Here is a 16155-nt window from a genome sequence, read left to right as displayed (position 1 = left end):
GAGTGCACACATCACTAGAGGAGTGCACACATCACTAGAGGAGTGTGCACAGAAGTAAGGTGTCTACATATCAGCACAGGAATGTGCGCATCCGCAGAGGAGTGTGCACATTAACAGAGGGTTGTGCTCACTGGTTCTGTGGTCCAACAGCCTCAGCAGGGTGGGGAAAACCAGAGGCCACTGCCATCACATACAAACCGGCTACTACAGCAAGGACAAGGTAACCAACCCCAGCTGCAGGGTAGGAGAGGCCTGGTTGAAATGCAGCCTGCACTTCTCATTCAAGAGACCCCATAACACCTGTCAGAAATGCAGACGTGAAACTTTCCATGGTCATCTGTGATGGTCAGGGGCACATCGCATCTCCAGAGCTGGATCTCCACTGCAGGGACGGTCCTCTCTCCATGTGAAGCAAGTGCAGACCTAACAGGTTTGGTGGAGGCTCCTTCCCATGGGCATGGGGAGGGAAGCTGTGGGATGCCCACTCGGAGCCTGGCACTGTGCGTCCATCTCAGGACCCTGCAAAGGGGAGGCACACACACTGCAGAGGGAGAGGGGCTCTGAGAGCTGGGAAGGTGGGCCAGGGTCTGCCCATGGACAGTAGCTTACACTCACAGCAATGTCTTGAGATGATGAAGTGAGACAGGGACAGAGCCAGTGCAGGACATCCTGTGCTCAGGTTCCCAGGACCCAGCATAATGCTGTCCTTGACAGAGTCATCACCTGGTGGAGGGGGAACCCAGGACAGCAGCATTCAGGACACTGGACATTTCTTCAATGCCGCAGTCTGGCTGGGCACAATTCAGGAGCCACTTGTCAAAAGAAATGAACTTTATTTTTAGAACACACACACCAAACCACACAGCTCATCAGGAAAAACCTTCAGAGCCCAACTGCCACCACGGGCTTCCCACAAGCCTCTCAACCTCCCCCACTTCTCCTGCTCTTGAGGCTGATTGGCTGGGTTGCGTGGGCAGAGCCAAAAAAAGTCCTCCAATGAGCATCTCAGTGGTCTGAAAGGGCAGGGAAACAGCCCAATGAGCATCACCGCAGAGGAGCCAATCAGTTGGCAGCTAGAAGTTTGCTGGGGCCACTGTGAGCCAATCATCAGCCGGCAGCTGGAAGTTTGCTGGCAGCTGGAAGGTTGCTGGGGCCTCTTCGGCTGTGGCTCTCAACACCTCAATATGATTTTCCCAGTCCCTGGCCACAGGTACCTGTCCTCATGTTTGTGTGTTTGGAATTGTATCTACCTTTCTGATTCCTGGGGGTGTCTTAGGGGTGGGCATGCAGCCTTCCTGCAGCATCTGGCAGAACGTGGCAGTGAGGCCAATGGCCCTTGTACAGGCACCAGCAGATACTTTTGATACCAGGTCTCCTTGCTCACAGGGGATCCCGTCAGTGTTTCCAAACATTCATTGGTAAGTTTTCAGGGGCCTTCTGTGTCCATCATCAGACTTTCCAGATCACTGGCAAATATGTCATATGACCCCTCATGACCCTGTATTTCTGCACATGGGTTACAATGTCTCCCTTTATATCTCCCTTTTTCTCTGATTTTATTTATTTGCATTTTCTGTCCTTTTTTTCTTGGTTAGTCTCACCAAAGATCTGTCCATTTTATTTATCTTTAAAATTGAAAGCTCTTTTCATTGATCTTCTGTAGATTTTATTCTCTGTTTCATTTATGTCCACTTTAGCTTTGCTTTTCCTTCCATCCTGGGACCTGGAGCTTGGTTACTTCTTGCCTTCTAGCTGGGTGAGCTGGGGCAGCTGTCTGTCCTGAGTCTCAGTGTCCTGAGTGGAGGCCCTGGCCACTCTGACCTTCCCCTGGTGCTCTTTGATCTATCCTGCAGGTGTTTCTAGGCTGAGCTTCCACTGTCGTCTGCTCCAAGCACCTTCACAGTTTTTGCTCTTTCCTCATTATGGCTTGGGTGTTCCAGTTATGTGCACATCCCCTACAGAGGTGCACACCCCCTCCTGAGGTGCACACTCCTCTACAGAGGTGTACACTCCTCTACAGAGGTGCACACTACCCTACTGAAGTGCACACGGCCCTACAGAGGTGCACACTTCCTACTGAGGTACACACTCCCCTACAGAGGTGCACACTCCCCTACAGAGGTGCACACTCCCCTACATATGTGCACACCCCATACAGACGTGAACACTCCCCTACAGAGGTGCACACTCCCCTACAGAGGTGCACACTCCTCTACAGAGGTGCACACTCCTCTACAGAGGTGTACACTCCCCTACTGAGGTGCACACTCCCCTACTGAAGTGCACACTCCCCTACTGAAGTGCATCATGTAGTCCCCTCCTGGTTTTGTATACAATTCACAGTTTCCAACCCAAATGTCCAAGACCTATCTCAGAAATGCTGAAGGAAAGCCCTAAACCTGCTCATAATGTAGATAAATGTATGAATTAGAGTGCACTTTGTGTATGTGAGCTGTCTGTCCCTCACAATGAGGCTCTGTGTCACACACAACCCACACCCAGGTCCCCTAAAACCAGAGATGTCCACTCCTCATGCAGCTGTGTGCCCTGTGGATAGGGGTGGCCTGAGCAAGATCTCAGAGAAAATGGGGCTCCCTTGGCAACAACCCAGGAGGCAGGGTTGTCAGCTCTGCACTGATTGTGGGAGCTTCAGGTTGGCTCTACCACTGGCCTCAAGTCCATGACAACACCCAGTGCCCAGGACCACTCTGACTCCATCTTGATGTGAGGTGACCCCAAGCCTGCTAGGACACCTGGTTGCTTGGGGGAAGCAGCTTGGACCCTGCCTGGGTTTCCAGCCACTGTGGCTGCATTGCAGGGTCACAGAGAGGGACACCTGGGCTCTGTTCCAGCTCATGTCAGTGTGAACCCTGTCCTGAGGGTCTGGCTCCAGTCTGGGTGAGGATGAGCAGTAGCAATTTTTATATCCAGATAGTCTTAGATATCCTGGTTCATTCCAGAAAGTTAAATCCTGATCTGTCTTTACAAAAGATGCTCATTGGCAGTTATAATAGTAATTTTTGTATATGAAACTTATAAGTCCCTCATTCAGTCCTTTATATTTTATATCAATGCAAGACATATCTGCACCAATCAACAGTAGTTTTATATTTTTAATATTTTATTTGAGAAGTGTAATTATATATAATTATGTGGTTTAAATTGGCATATCCAATTTTCAAAATGCATACACAACATTTGGTAGAAGAGTCATTTTTTCCTGCCTGTGTTTCTCTATGAAATTTCTCTACCTGTCATAATCTTCTCAAATTATTAACTATTTTTCTTTATACCAAATACATATATAATAACTTTTCTTTACCTTATGTTTCTCTTTATATGTCTGGTTAATAATCATATTTTGTACAATATTTTTTCATTAGTCAACACAAATGGTATTGGTTCTGACAAACAGAAATTTCCCAATTATTTATTTCCCAATTGATTAGTTTCTGTCTCCTGTGCCTCACTGAATCCTTGGGACTTGCTCTGGGGGCCACATTCAGCTCCTTCCTGGCCCAGGTGGGTACTGGGATCACTTTCCCTAAACAGTACACCTCTCATTGCACACAGTCTGTATTTGATTAATTAAACCTGCTTTATTTTGGAAAGTAGGTACCAAGGACTGATTTAAGGGGGTCTTGCCCACTGAACCACATCCCCCACTGTTCTGTATTTTATTTAGAGATGATCACATGGTGATCATGAGTTTTTAGCACCTCACTGTTGCTGAGGCAGGCTTTTAATTTGAGATCCTCCTGCCTCAGCCTCCTGAGCCCCTAGGAGTACAGGTGTGCACCACTGCACCCAGCTTATGCCTGGTTTTATAAGTATAAAATTAGGACTTAGATCCATAAATTAGATTTAGAGATTTGACAGTGTAATACATTTTGAAGGATGTGGGTAAGAAATGAGGTGTTCTATGCTGTGTGTTTCTCATGGGAGGGTGTTTGTTCATCCACATCACTAAGAATGTCGGCATCTCTCTCCATCAGACAACAGCTGGCCATCCCAGCTGTATTTTCACACTTACACTGAAACCTAGCCCTAGTGAGGCAGAGGACAGCACCCTGACACAGGGATGCCAGGCGCCATGATGGGTCCCAGGCTGGGCACACCCAGCTGTCCATCACCTGCCCCTCCTGGGTGTGGGGAGCCCACCAGCTGCTCTGCCCCAGTCACTGTGAAGCACAGCCTGGCTGTGGGCCTCAGGTGCCCTGTGAGCTGCAGAGCCACAGGACAAGGGCCTCTCTGCACATGGCCCTCACCACCCACCCTCACCCTCACCCTCCCTGCACCTTCCCATCTCCAGGGCCACTGTCCTCTCTCTTTCCAGGACCTGATGCAGTAGCCTCCCCACATGAGGGATGGTGATGGTGATGGTCTCCCTCTGCCTGACCCATTTCACCTAAGTCCATGAGCTCCAGGGCCATGCCCAGGGCCAACAGGGCAGGATGCCATTCTTTTTGGCAAATTACCTTCTTTCTCTGTGGACAGCATATTATCTACATCTCCATTAGGGGACACATGGTGATCATGAAAAGTGCTTCAACACTCATGGGACTGGAGTTATGGACAGGCCTCTTGGACACATGTCCCACCTGATGTGCACACTGGACAGAGGTCCTGTCCTTAAGCCATAGACTGTCCCACCCAATGTCTCTGCTGACCTCAGGCGGGGTCTCCTGTCAGGTGCTGGGGCCTTCATGGTCATGCTCCCAGGGTCCACTACCCATGGCATAAGGACACTCTGTAGGGGCCACATTCTGACCATGTGCTGCCTGAGCTGAGGCCTACCCAGAGAATCCTCTGTAATGCATCCTCTAGAGGAAGAGCCACCCCCACACTCTGGCACCCTGTGTGCCTGCAGAGTCAACACCATGGGTGCTGCCAGGTCAGCTCTTGGGTGACTCTTCCAGCTCCTGGATCAGAGCTGGCACAGAAACACCCTTTACCCAGTCCCAGGGCTGTGTCCACCTCTTTAGATGCTCACTATGACCACCTCAGGCCCCAGCACCAGTGTGGCTCAGTCCAGTCTGTGGTGCTCTGAGCAGCTCCTGAGGCTGAGGGTTCACAAGGAGAGAGCTGTGCTGCAGCAGGTTCTGGAGACCAGGTGCAAACACCCAGGTGCTGCTCCTGACCAGGGCCCTGAGGCTGCAGCACCACATGGCAGGAGGCAGGAGGCAAAGAGAGACAGACAAGGCTGGACCCATGAGTGGGGCTGGGGTCATCCTGAGGGCTCAGCCTGCCATGAATGGCCTCTACCTGCCCTTGGAGAATCCTGCTGGACAGGCCCAGGGTTTCAGTTGTTCTGTCCATTCTGGGGTCATGTGGGCATGAAAAGAGCAACAGGGAAGCAGTATTCAGGGCATATGGCTGTGCTTCAGGAGGACCCCAGACACTTGTTCCAGACAGAGGCCCTTCTTCCCCCAGGTCTGACTGCACACAAGGAGGAAGGGAGGCCTAGAGCTCAGATGACAGATTAGATAGATACATAGATAGATAGATAGACAGATAGATAGATAAACAGATAGATGATAGATAGATAGATAGTTAAATAGGTAGATAGATAGAAACACTCATAAATACTGAAATAGAATGAGCCAATCCTGCCCTCAACAAAATTACAAATCCATGAAGACACTGTCTGCTCCTTCACAGGCCCCTCACAAGATGGGGCTACTCCTGGCCCTATGGACTCAGCCCATAACAACTGAAAGTGAGGACAGAGCCTGGGTTTCTCCCTGCCCACACTAGGGCCCTCTGTATACCCCAGATGGCAGCAGCATGTGGACCTGAGGGCTCTGTGCCAACTGGATGCTCCTGAGCTGAAGGAGGCCCTCACGGGGAGGCACAGCCTTCCCCCTGCAGGGAGCCTCTGAGGCCCTCAGCTGGACACCTCCCTGGAGAGCAGGTGGCAGCAGAGGGGAGAAGACACACAGCACATTTCCAATGCAGGACGGTTCTGAGGACCTCACCAGTGTGTGCACCTGGGAGCTGGAGGAGGGTCAGGGCAGCAGTCATGTCCAGGGTGAGAGCAAAGACCAGATAACCAGACACTCTTGCTACACATGAGTAGTTGGACACAGTGAACCAGCACTCATGCTTCTGTGTGATTTCACATCTGCACCAGGGAGTTAGCACAGATACCTCCACCATATGATCTATTTATTATTATTAAATAAATTAAAATAATAGACAATAAAATCAAAATAAAAGAAATTCTCCCCTCCTGAATGCTCCTCTGTCCACCATGGTGCCCATGACACTCCCGTCTGCCCTCAGAGCTGTTCTACCTGGGCCTCCACCCAGAGTGCTATATAGCAGGAGGACATGCAAATAGGGCCTCTCTCTGCTCATGAAAACCAGCCCACCTGACCCTGCAGCTCTGCACAGGAGCCCAGCCCTGGACTCCCAGCTCAGCCCACTCAGGGATCAGGACTGAACACAGCTGCTCACCATGGAGAGTGTGCTCAGCTGGGTTTTCCTGGTGGCTGTTTTCAAAGGTAATGAATGGAGAACAGAGATCCTGAGTGTGTGAGTGGACAGGAGTGAGAGGAAGAGTGGGTGAGTGACAGTGTCCTGACCAGGCTGCCTCTGTGTGTGCAGGTGTCCAGTGTGAGGTGCAGCTGGTGGAGTCTGGGGGAGGCCTGGTGCAGCCTTGGAGTTCCCTGCGACTCTCCTGTGCAGCCTCTGGATTCACCTTCAGTAGCTACTGGATGAACTGGGTCCGCCAGGCTCCAGGGAAGGGGCTGGAGTGGATCTCACGCATTAGTGAGGGTAGTAGTTACAAATACTATGCCGACTTTGTGAAGGGCCAATTCACCATCTCCAGAGACAACTCCAAGAACATGCTGTACCTGCAAATGAGCAGTCTGAGAGCCGAGGACACGGCCACCTATTACTGTACCAGAGACACAGTGAGGGGACCTCAGTGTGAGCCCAGATACAAACCTCCTGCAGGGTGCTAATGGCCAGCAGGGGGCGCTCAGCACACAGGGAGCCCAGGTCAGCCCAGGAGCAGGTGCATAGGGAGAAGGGAGCAGCTCAGCTCAGGCCCTGTGGTCCCTGCCCACCCAGCACCTCCTGACTCCACCTTGCCTACAGATTCTCGAGGCCCCTCCTCTGCTAGACCTCTGTGAGGTGATTCTGCTCTAGGTCTTGCTTACCTGGAATTTTCTCAGCATAGACCAGGCAATCTTATAGATGGAGAAGAATTTTCAGTGACATTTCCTGAACAGCACCTTTAAAGTGAACTGTATAGATCTTTCTTTTCCTCATTGGGGATTGAATCCAGGGTGCTCGACCATTGACATCCATTCTAGGTTTTATGTGTCTTATTTGGAGACAGGTTCTCCCTAAGATGCCCAGGCTGACCTTGAAGTTATGATTCTCCTGCCTCAGACTTCAGTATCCTGGGGGCTAACCTCCCTGCACCTGTCTGAACTTTATGGACTACTGACACCAAGTCTTACTCCCTGTCTGTTCAGGTGATTCCCATGTACTCTTCAAATGACTCCTTAGAATTCCCTGTCCCCCCAGTATTCTTCCTGTAATGGATCAGGTCACAGAACACAGTTCTCACTGGAGCCCACCTACTGCCAGAACTTCCCACTCCTGGGGACCATTTGCAATGTCTGGAGGGAGGTGTTTCCACATGTAAAGGAGGGATTCTCCTGGCTTCTAGATTTTAGAGACCAATGAGGCTACCAACATCCAGCCATCACAGAAGAGCATCCACAGCGAGGAATTATCTGACATGAATGTCCATGGACTAACCAGAATAATGGTGACGGAAAACCCTAAACCTTAATAAAATGCACAGAAATGTGTATGTTCAGAGTGAACCTTGGTGCGTATTGACTGTCTTTCCCTCATCATGAGGCTCTGTGACACCACACCCAGGACTCCAAATGGTGGACACACCCACTCCTCATGTCGCTGTGCATGGTCTGTGGACAGGGGTAACCTAAGCAAGGTCTTTAAGAGAAAGGGGGTATCCTAGGAAAGGACCCAGGAGGGAGGGTAGTCTGCTATTCAGGTCAGCTCTGCCACTTCAGGGCCTCAGAACCCTAAAGACATGCTGTGCCCAGAACCACTCTGACCCCATCTCACTATGAGCTGACCCTGAGCCTGAGAAGCCCCAGGACAGCTGGCTGCTGGGGAGAGGCAGCTTGGAGCCTGCCTGGGTTTCCAGCCCCTGTGGCTGCATTGCAGGGTCACAGACAGGGACACCTGGGCTCTGTCCCTGCTCACATCAGTGCCCAGCCTGTCCTGAGGGTCTGCTCCAGTCTGGGTGAGGATGAGCAGTGGCAATGTTTACATCCCAGATGGTCCTAAGAACACAGCAGCTGTGGGAAGACATGAAACCACCAGTCTCCTCTGACTTCAGCACTCACACCATCAGTCAGCACACTGCTGTTTTACTTTCATTTTGATATACTTTTAGCTGTCGGTGGGCACAATGCCTTATTTTACTGGTTTGTCTCCCGGGTGCTGAGGATCAGACCAGGCCTCCCACAAGGGCTCTGCACTGGGCCTCAACCCAGCCCCACACACTCCTACTGCTGTGGTGATACTTTGGTTTTTCTGGACACTCCCTGGGTCTCTTCCTGATGACTCCCAGTGCCAATGGTCACACAGGACAGTGGGGCTCCTCTGACATGGTCCCAACAGGTGGGACATGGTGGATGCACTCTGTCCCCAGGGCTTCCTCCTTCCTCCACACTCCCCTCCCCACACCTCCCTCTTCTCTCCTAGTTTTCTGGTATTTATTTATTTATCTTCTCTATTCAGTGCTACTCAGCTTCTGAGTTGGTCCACACACAGCTGGATCCCCTTGTCTAACCACCTCTCCTGGAGGGTGGGGAACTGCCTTTCTCCTTCACAGGGCTCTTCTGCACCAGGGTGAGACTGTGGGTCTGCGAGGACAACTGACCACCACCTGCACCTGTGTCCTGTGTAGAGATGTGGCTTGAACCCCCTCCTTCTGGGGGTCCCTGTCCCTGTGCTGTGCTTTGGGGCCGAGTGCTGGGACATCACTCCCTCCAATCCTCCTGAGACCCAGTCCCCAGCCCTGTCCATCACACTCTGTCTCCCACAGGGCAGTCTGTCCATTCAGATGGAAGTGCCCTTGATCTTATCCACACGTAGACCTCCAGCCAGGACCCAGTGTCTCTCCTACTCCCAGAAAGGGGCTGGGGCTGGGCTCTGAGGACCCAGTGAAGAGGGCACTTAAGTGGGTTTCCAGTCTGGACACTCAAAAGCACGTCCTCCTGTGCAGGAGAAATAATGAGAAGGGGAGAGTGGAGGAGATTCTGAAGTGATGTGTGTGAGCAGAGGTGCCCTGGAGGGTGTCCATGCCTGCCCACTGAGTCCCTTCAACTCCAGCCCCTCCCAGCTCTGGCACCTCTGCTGGGAAGCTCAAGTCCTGCATGGGGGTTGCAGGCCCTCTCCAGCCAGGGCCCTGGGCTTTCCCTGGTCAGCACAGCCCAGCTCCCCTGAGGTCCCTGTCTGCTGGGCTGAGGTCTGTTACTGACCCTGCTTCTCCAGGCCTGGTGGGAAGGTGTCCCTCCTCCTCTGAGGGAGGGCTTGTCCTCCCCGTGGTCCATGCACCCCAGACCAGCTGCAGTCTGTCTCCTGAACCAACCTTCTTTACTCTGGGAGCCAGTGCGTTCAGCTTTCTCTGAACATCAGCTCACCGAGGTGCCACCTGCCTTTCCTGTGGCCCTGCCTCAGTTCCTGCTGCTCAACTGCTGAGCTCCTTCTCTCCTGGGACCTGCTGCAGCACCGTGGGATCCCCTCAGCTGCCTTCTCCATTCCTGATACCTCATTTTCAAGTCCAACTTATTTTCTGGGAAAGACTTAGTTTCCTGTTCTCTGTGTTTGCATTTTACAGAGGAGCTGTCCATATGATTAACTGACCATGTTCTCATCAACTGCTTCACACTAAGACATGGTGATTGACACCTACATAAGAAGGCCCTGGGAATTCCAAATTGTGTGCAGACCCCTCCATTTGTTTACACGTGCAAGGAGAGTCCACACCTCCATGGATTAGTGCAAATGTGCAAAGGTAACATGAAGTCTAAATACCAGTTTCAGATTACTAATGCAATAGTGCCCAACCCTGGGGGCAGTAGTCCCTGATGCCACAGATTCGGGATTTGAAATTTCCATTCTGGCTCAGTGTGGTCAGGAGAATGTAACACTGACTCCATAGTTCACATATGAATGACGGGTGAACTTGCTGATGCTCTTGGCACGCACACCCTGGGGAGGCCTGTGGCCCGGAGTGTGCACAGCGAGCTGAGGTCACCCACTCCTCTCTCAGCTTTCTTCCTGCCCTTCAGGGACAATTTAGTGTAGGAATTCCACATTTTTTCTACGTTGGCAAGTTGGCACTTACATTAGATCCAGGGATGTTGGTATAGTGCCCGTTGTCCTTCCTCAGTGTTAGAAGGTGGGAAGATTCTAAGAGGGTAAGTAGGTGAGTAAAAGTGATTTTCTGGTATTGCAGTGTTGGCCATGAGCTCAGGGTGAATGAATCACAAATTTGATGTTACAGAAAGAGACAGAGAAATCAGCTGATCTGAGGGTGCTCTGGGAACTGGTCCCTGACCCTAACTGGGCATGTGACCCTGGTGACATCTGGACTGACCAGATTATGGGGTTCCTCCAGTGAAAATAGGGAAGTGCCACCAATGGTGTCTCTTGGAGTTGAGGCTGAAGTGTGCAGGGCCAGGCTGCTCAGGGTGAGGAGATGAGAAACCTTCCCTGGATGGAGCTGCTGGTCTCACACATGTCAGGAGGTGAGGCAGGTGTGAAGGCTGAGCCTGGGGTGGAGCACCTTCTGGGGACAGGAGAATGTGGCAGGATTTTGTCTAATGTCTTGCAAGTGCTGCATAGGAGGAGGTAGGTGACGGAGCAGGTTGTGAGTTTACATGGAACTGACTAGTTTACAAGGACCCCTATGACCCAAGGTGTGGCTTCAGGGATGAACATGTGACCAGAGGCTAGCAGGAGCCAGCCCTGTGTGTCCCTGGGAGCAGCAGGTTGGCACCCAGTAACTGAATGTCTGCAGTGGCCTTGAGGATTGGAAGTCCCCACACAAGGGGGTTGGACTGCACAGTGTTGTGGGTGTTACACTCACACAAGAGGCAGAAACCATCTCTGTCTTCCTTCATTTCACCATGAAATACACACAGAAGTTTATGGATCTCTCTCAGAACTCATGTGTCCCCATCCTGCTGATGGACACCTCAGTGGTTTTCTCTGAAGGACACTTTCCTGGTGCCTGGGTGGACAGCTCAGGACGCGTCCTCTCCTGCACACATCTGTGGATGCACTAGTCAGGTGGACAGGCCACATCAGGGAGTGGAGGGAGGGGGGTGTGCACAGAGCAGGCAGCTCTCTCCTCCTGAGGCCCCTGACTCTCCTCTCTGCTGTGTCATCCCAGGGCTTGCTCTGACCCCGACTCTCAGCAAGGTGAGCACCTGAGCTGTGCTTGAGAAACCATCAGTACTCACTGGTCCAGGAGGTGATGGACAAGGGCCTCAGCTCTGCCACCTGGTTCCATCATTGGGAGGAGCAATCTCGACCTCCACCCCATGCTGAAGGCACCACTCTTCACCACAGCAGGATACAGCACCCACCTGTGCCCTCAGCAGGAGCAGCAGAGCCTGAGTAATCATGGAATACTACGCAGACAGGAACAATGGAGGGCTCTCATTTGGGACAACACAGGTGACCCCGAGGACACTGCACTCATTGACATAAGCCAGGCACAGAAAGACAGGAACCATTGCCTCACTTACAGCTCTGAACTAAAGTTTCCCAGAGGTGCACAGAGGAGAAGGAGGCTAGCAGGGCCTGGGCAGTGGACCTGGGAGAGGCTGGTTAGAGTGGGGCTCACTTCTGATAAGCCGGAGGAGAACCTCCAAGACAGCTGCTCAGCAGGAGGCTCTGGTGAGTCACCACCTACTGTGCACCTGCAGCAGTGCTGAGAGAGCAGGCTTTGATTCCTCACCATGAAATGGTGGAAGTCAGAGCTGCAGCACCTGCTAATACCTGGATCAGCCTTCCCACCACGGGTGCCCATCGGGAACCTTCATCCTAGGTAAAGGGTCTCCAGGGGCCCTGCCCTGCCCTCTGTGGGCTTTATTAGAATTACATTTAAATAGTGATGGCAGCAGACACTGAGACCCAGAGGTTCAGTGCCCTCCTTGTTTGCAGCATTCTCTTTGGAGCTTGGTGAATGTGTTAAATCAGAGAACACGGCCTCAGGTCAGAAGATTGAGCTTCATAAGATTGTGGAGTTAATAGTTGACAGAAGGAGGCACATGAGGTCCATTAGCATGATGTGCTTCTCCCACCTGTCAAGTGGAGCACTGAAGTGTCCCTGCTGCTGTGCAGACAGTGTGGGCACAGAGGGCCTGGGCTAAGGAGCTGTCCAGTCCACCCCTCCACAGGGCTCTGACCTGCCCCTTAGGGTCATGACTCACAGTGTCCTAGTAATACAATCAGGAAGCACTGAGGTGGGGCCTGGGTTGTGGGGCGCTGCAGGAACTGACGAGGGGAACAGACACAGCACCTCGGGGCCTGGCTCAGTCTCTGCACTGAGCACATGAGGTCTGGTTTCCCTTGATGCCCCTGACCTCACAGGGGAGCCAGCAGAGGGCAGCACCTGGGGCTCAGGAGAGGACAGGCCCCAGGTGGGTGCCCACCTGCAGGAGGACCCTCCTCAGGCAGCACACAGAGCTCTGCCCAGGAACGGGCTGGGCACCAGGAGCATGGCTCATGCTGCTCAGGAAAGGACCCCACAGGGACCATGGAGATGTGCAGAAATAAGGCAAGGACTGGGCACTGCGGCTGGTCAGACGTTCCCTTACTCCAAAGAGCAGGGTCTTCTCCTAAGCCCACTGCTGAGAGGGACCCTCGGTTTTGTTGGCAGCATTTTGACTACTCAGCTGTGCACCCCATCTTCCCTGGGCAGGAGTGTCCCCAACATTCCCTCTCCCCTCCCCCCTGCGGATGATCGAGAATGGGCACTGCTCCTGGGACCAGAGCAGGGCTGGCCCCTGGGTCTGCAGACACATTTCCAAGTGAGATGTGTGGGGAGGATGGGGCTGGAACCTGACAGGCAGGTGGTGTCACTGCTGAGGGTTCAGACAGCAGCATCCTGGGCCTGGGCTGCTCTACATTGCCACCCCCATCCAGCACAGGCAGCTGAACTGAAGTCACTGTGTGAATTTGGGGTGACACAAGGTACCACACAGACACAGAATACCTTTTATAAGCTTCATGGTGGCTTTCTCCATCTCCCAGCCTCAGGAACCCCAAAAGGGGACAAGAGAAGGTCAGAGAGACTGACAGGAGAGAGGGGGCACGTTCAGAAGTGGGCTTTTATTTTGGGTGATGCGGTTTCTTAGAATTTTCTATCTGAAAAAGGCAGAAGGGTAGGATTACAAAGGAACAGGAGAGTGTGACTCAACTTCAGCGGGTGACACCTACTCCTGGAGCCACACCCTGTTGTCACAGCTGGGGGAGCACCCGAGTTACTGGACCTGGCACTACCCTGCCCGACTGAAGGCAATAACTGTTCAGAACCCAGAGCATCAGGACTTAAGGAGGTTCATCGAGGGCGGCTTCCCTCACTAATGGCTCTCCTCACCTGGGACCTACGCTGAGCTGATCCCTTGGAATCCAGGGAAATCTCTGCAGATGAAGAGGGAGCTGGACATAGAGGGGAAGTCACATGTCAGTGCACAGCTCCTCTGGGGACAGCCACTTAGACAGTCTGTCTCCTCCTCTTCCCAAATGCTCTCCATCACATGTTGCATCCAGTCTCCCTGCTGGTGCTGATGTGTCCTGGATTACAGGACGTTTAGAAGATGAGGAAGGCTACAGCTATGTCACACAACCAACAATACAGTGTCACAAGTTCTCCAGGAGCAGAAGGACCATGTCACAGTAGCAGAGAGTGGGATAGAAAGCAGTGTGATGGACTCAGAACTGAGCACTCAGTACTCAGAGCCTGAGAGGGTGTGAGGCATGAGACTGGGCATCAGGAAAGGATCAGGGTCCTGAGGAAGGGGCTGGGCTCAGGAGGGTGGGCTCCCCCTCTGACAGCCTTCCAGCTCCCCTGAAACCACCTGCTCTCCTCTCACAGGTAAAGCTCCACTTGGGTTCAAGACAGGGACACATCTCAGGGGCACAGAGACCTGGGCAGCCTGACCTCAGCCTCTCCAGATATCAGAAGAGCCTCACCCACATGCAAATTCCTCCTCCTGCCCTGGGTTCAAAGGCCCTCTGGGCTGTGGGAGCTCCCAGCTCTCTGCTCAGACAGGGCTGAGGTCTCTGGGAAGGCAGGTGTGGTCTAGAAGATGAGGCTGCTGGGTCTTGTCCTGTGCCTGGTCACAGCTCCCCAAGGTGAGTGTCCCCAGTGTCAGTCCTGGGTCCATGGGATGTTGTGACTACAGGTGACTGACAGGCTGTGACTGTCCTTGTCTCCAGGTGTCCTGTGCCAAGTGCAGCTGCAGGAGTCAGGACCTGGCCTGGTGAAGCCCTCACAGACCCTGTCCCTCACCTGTGCTGTCTCTGGATTCTCCATCACGACTGGTAGTTATGGCTGGAATTGGATCCGTCAGCCCCCAGGGAAGGGGCTGGAGTGGATAGGGCACATATGGAGTGATGGTGATACTACATACAGCCCATCCCTCAAGAGCCGAGTGTCCATCTCCAGAGACACGTCCAAGAACCAGTTCTCCCTGCAGCTGAGCTCCCTGACCACTGAGGACACAGCCACCTATTACTGTGCCAGAGTCACAGTGAGGGGACCTCAGTGTGAGCCCAGACACAAACCTCCTGCAGGGCTCCCAGGGCCAGCAGGGGGCGCTCAGCACACAGAGGCTCAGGAGCAGGTGCAGAGGGAGGAGAGAGCTGTCACCTGAGGCCCTGAGGTTCCTGCCCAGCCAGCACCTGTGTGACTCCACCTTGCATGGAGATTCTCGAGGTCCCTCCTCTGCCAGACCCTCTGAAGCTTCCCCTTCTCTGGGTCAGGGTTGTCTGAATTTCTCACTCTGAGCACAGACTTCTCATCCATACTTCCTTGTGAAGCCAATTATTTTACAATGACATTTCCCACATAGTGACTTTTATGTGAACTTTATAAACATATCTTTCTAGTACTGTGGATTGAATACAAGGTACACTAACCCTGAGCTCCTTCCCAGCCCTGTTTGTGTCTTAGTTTGAGTCATCGTCCCCTAAGATGTCCATTCTGCCCTTGAAAGGGTTGTCCTCCTGCCTTGGCCTCCTGAGCACCTGGGTGACAGGGGAGCTCCACCATGTCCAGGTCAATTTTATGAACCTCTGCTGCCATGTTGTATCCTCTCATGCTCAGGTGGGTCCCTGTCACCTTCCCATGACTCCTTCCCATTCCCAGTCCACTCACTGTCTTCCTGTGATAGATCAGGTCATCACATATGTGCCATCCTGAAACCCAAATAGTGGGAGAAACTTTCACCCCAGGGACCTTGGCAATGTTAGGAACAGGGTTGTTCAAGTAAAACAGTTGTTAGAGGTCATTGAGGCTGCCACACCTCCAGCCATCAGAGCACAGCATGGCATCAAGGGATTCTCTGACCCAAGTGCCCATGGACTGCCCTGAGGAACACGGACAGAAAGCCTTAAACCTGTTAAAACCCACAGAAATGTGTATGTTCACAGTGAACTTTGGTGGATGTGAGTCGTCTCTGTCAGGATGAGGCTCTGTGACACCCACACACACACCCAGACCCCAAAGGCAAAGGTGCCCACCCCTCATGCAGCTGTGTGTGGCCTATGGACAGGGGTGACCTGAGCAAGGTGCTGAAGGAAAAGGGGCTCCCTTGCAAAGACCCAGAAGCGAGGGTTGTCACCTCAGCTTGGACTGTGGAAACTGCAGGTCAGCTCTGTCACTGGCCTCTGGACCCTGAAGGCATGCTGTGCCCAGGTCCACTCTGACCTCATCTTGCTGAGAGGTGACCCTGAGCCTGAGAAGCCCTAGGACACCTGGCTACTGGGGGGAGGCAGCTTGGTGCCTGCCTGTTTCCAGCCACTGTGGCTGGACTGCAGGTCACAGACAGGGATGCCCTGGGCTCTGTCCCTGCTTAG

This window comes from Spermophilus citellus, assembly GCF_964194105.1.
Source record: "Spermophilus citellus genome assembly, chromosome: 4".
NCBI lineage: Eukaryota > Metazoa > Chordata > Mammalia > Rodentia > Sciuridae > Spermophilus > Spermophilus citellus.
Note: the sequence above shows the minus strand (reverse complement) of the source record.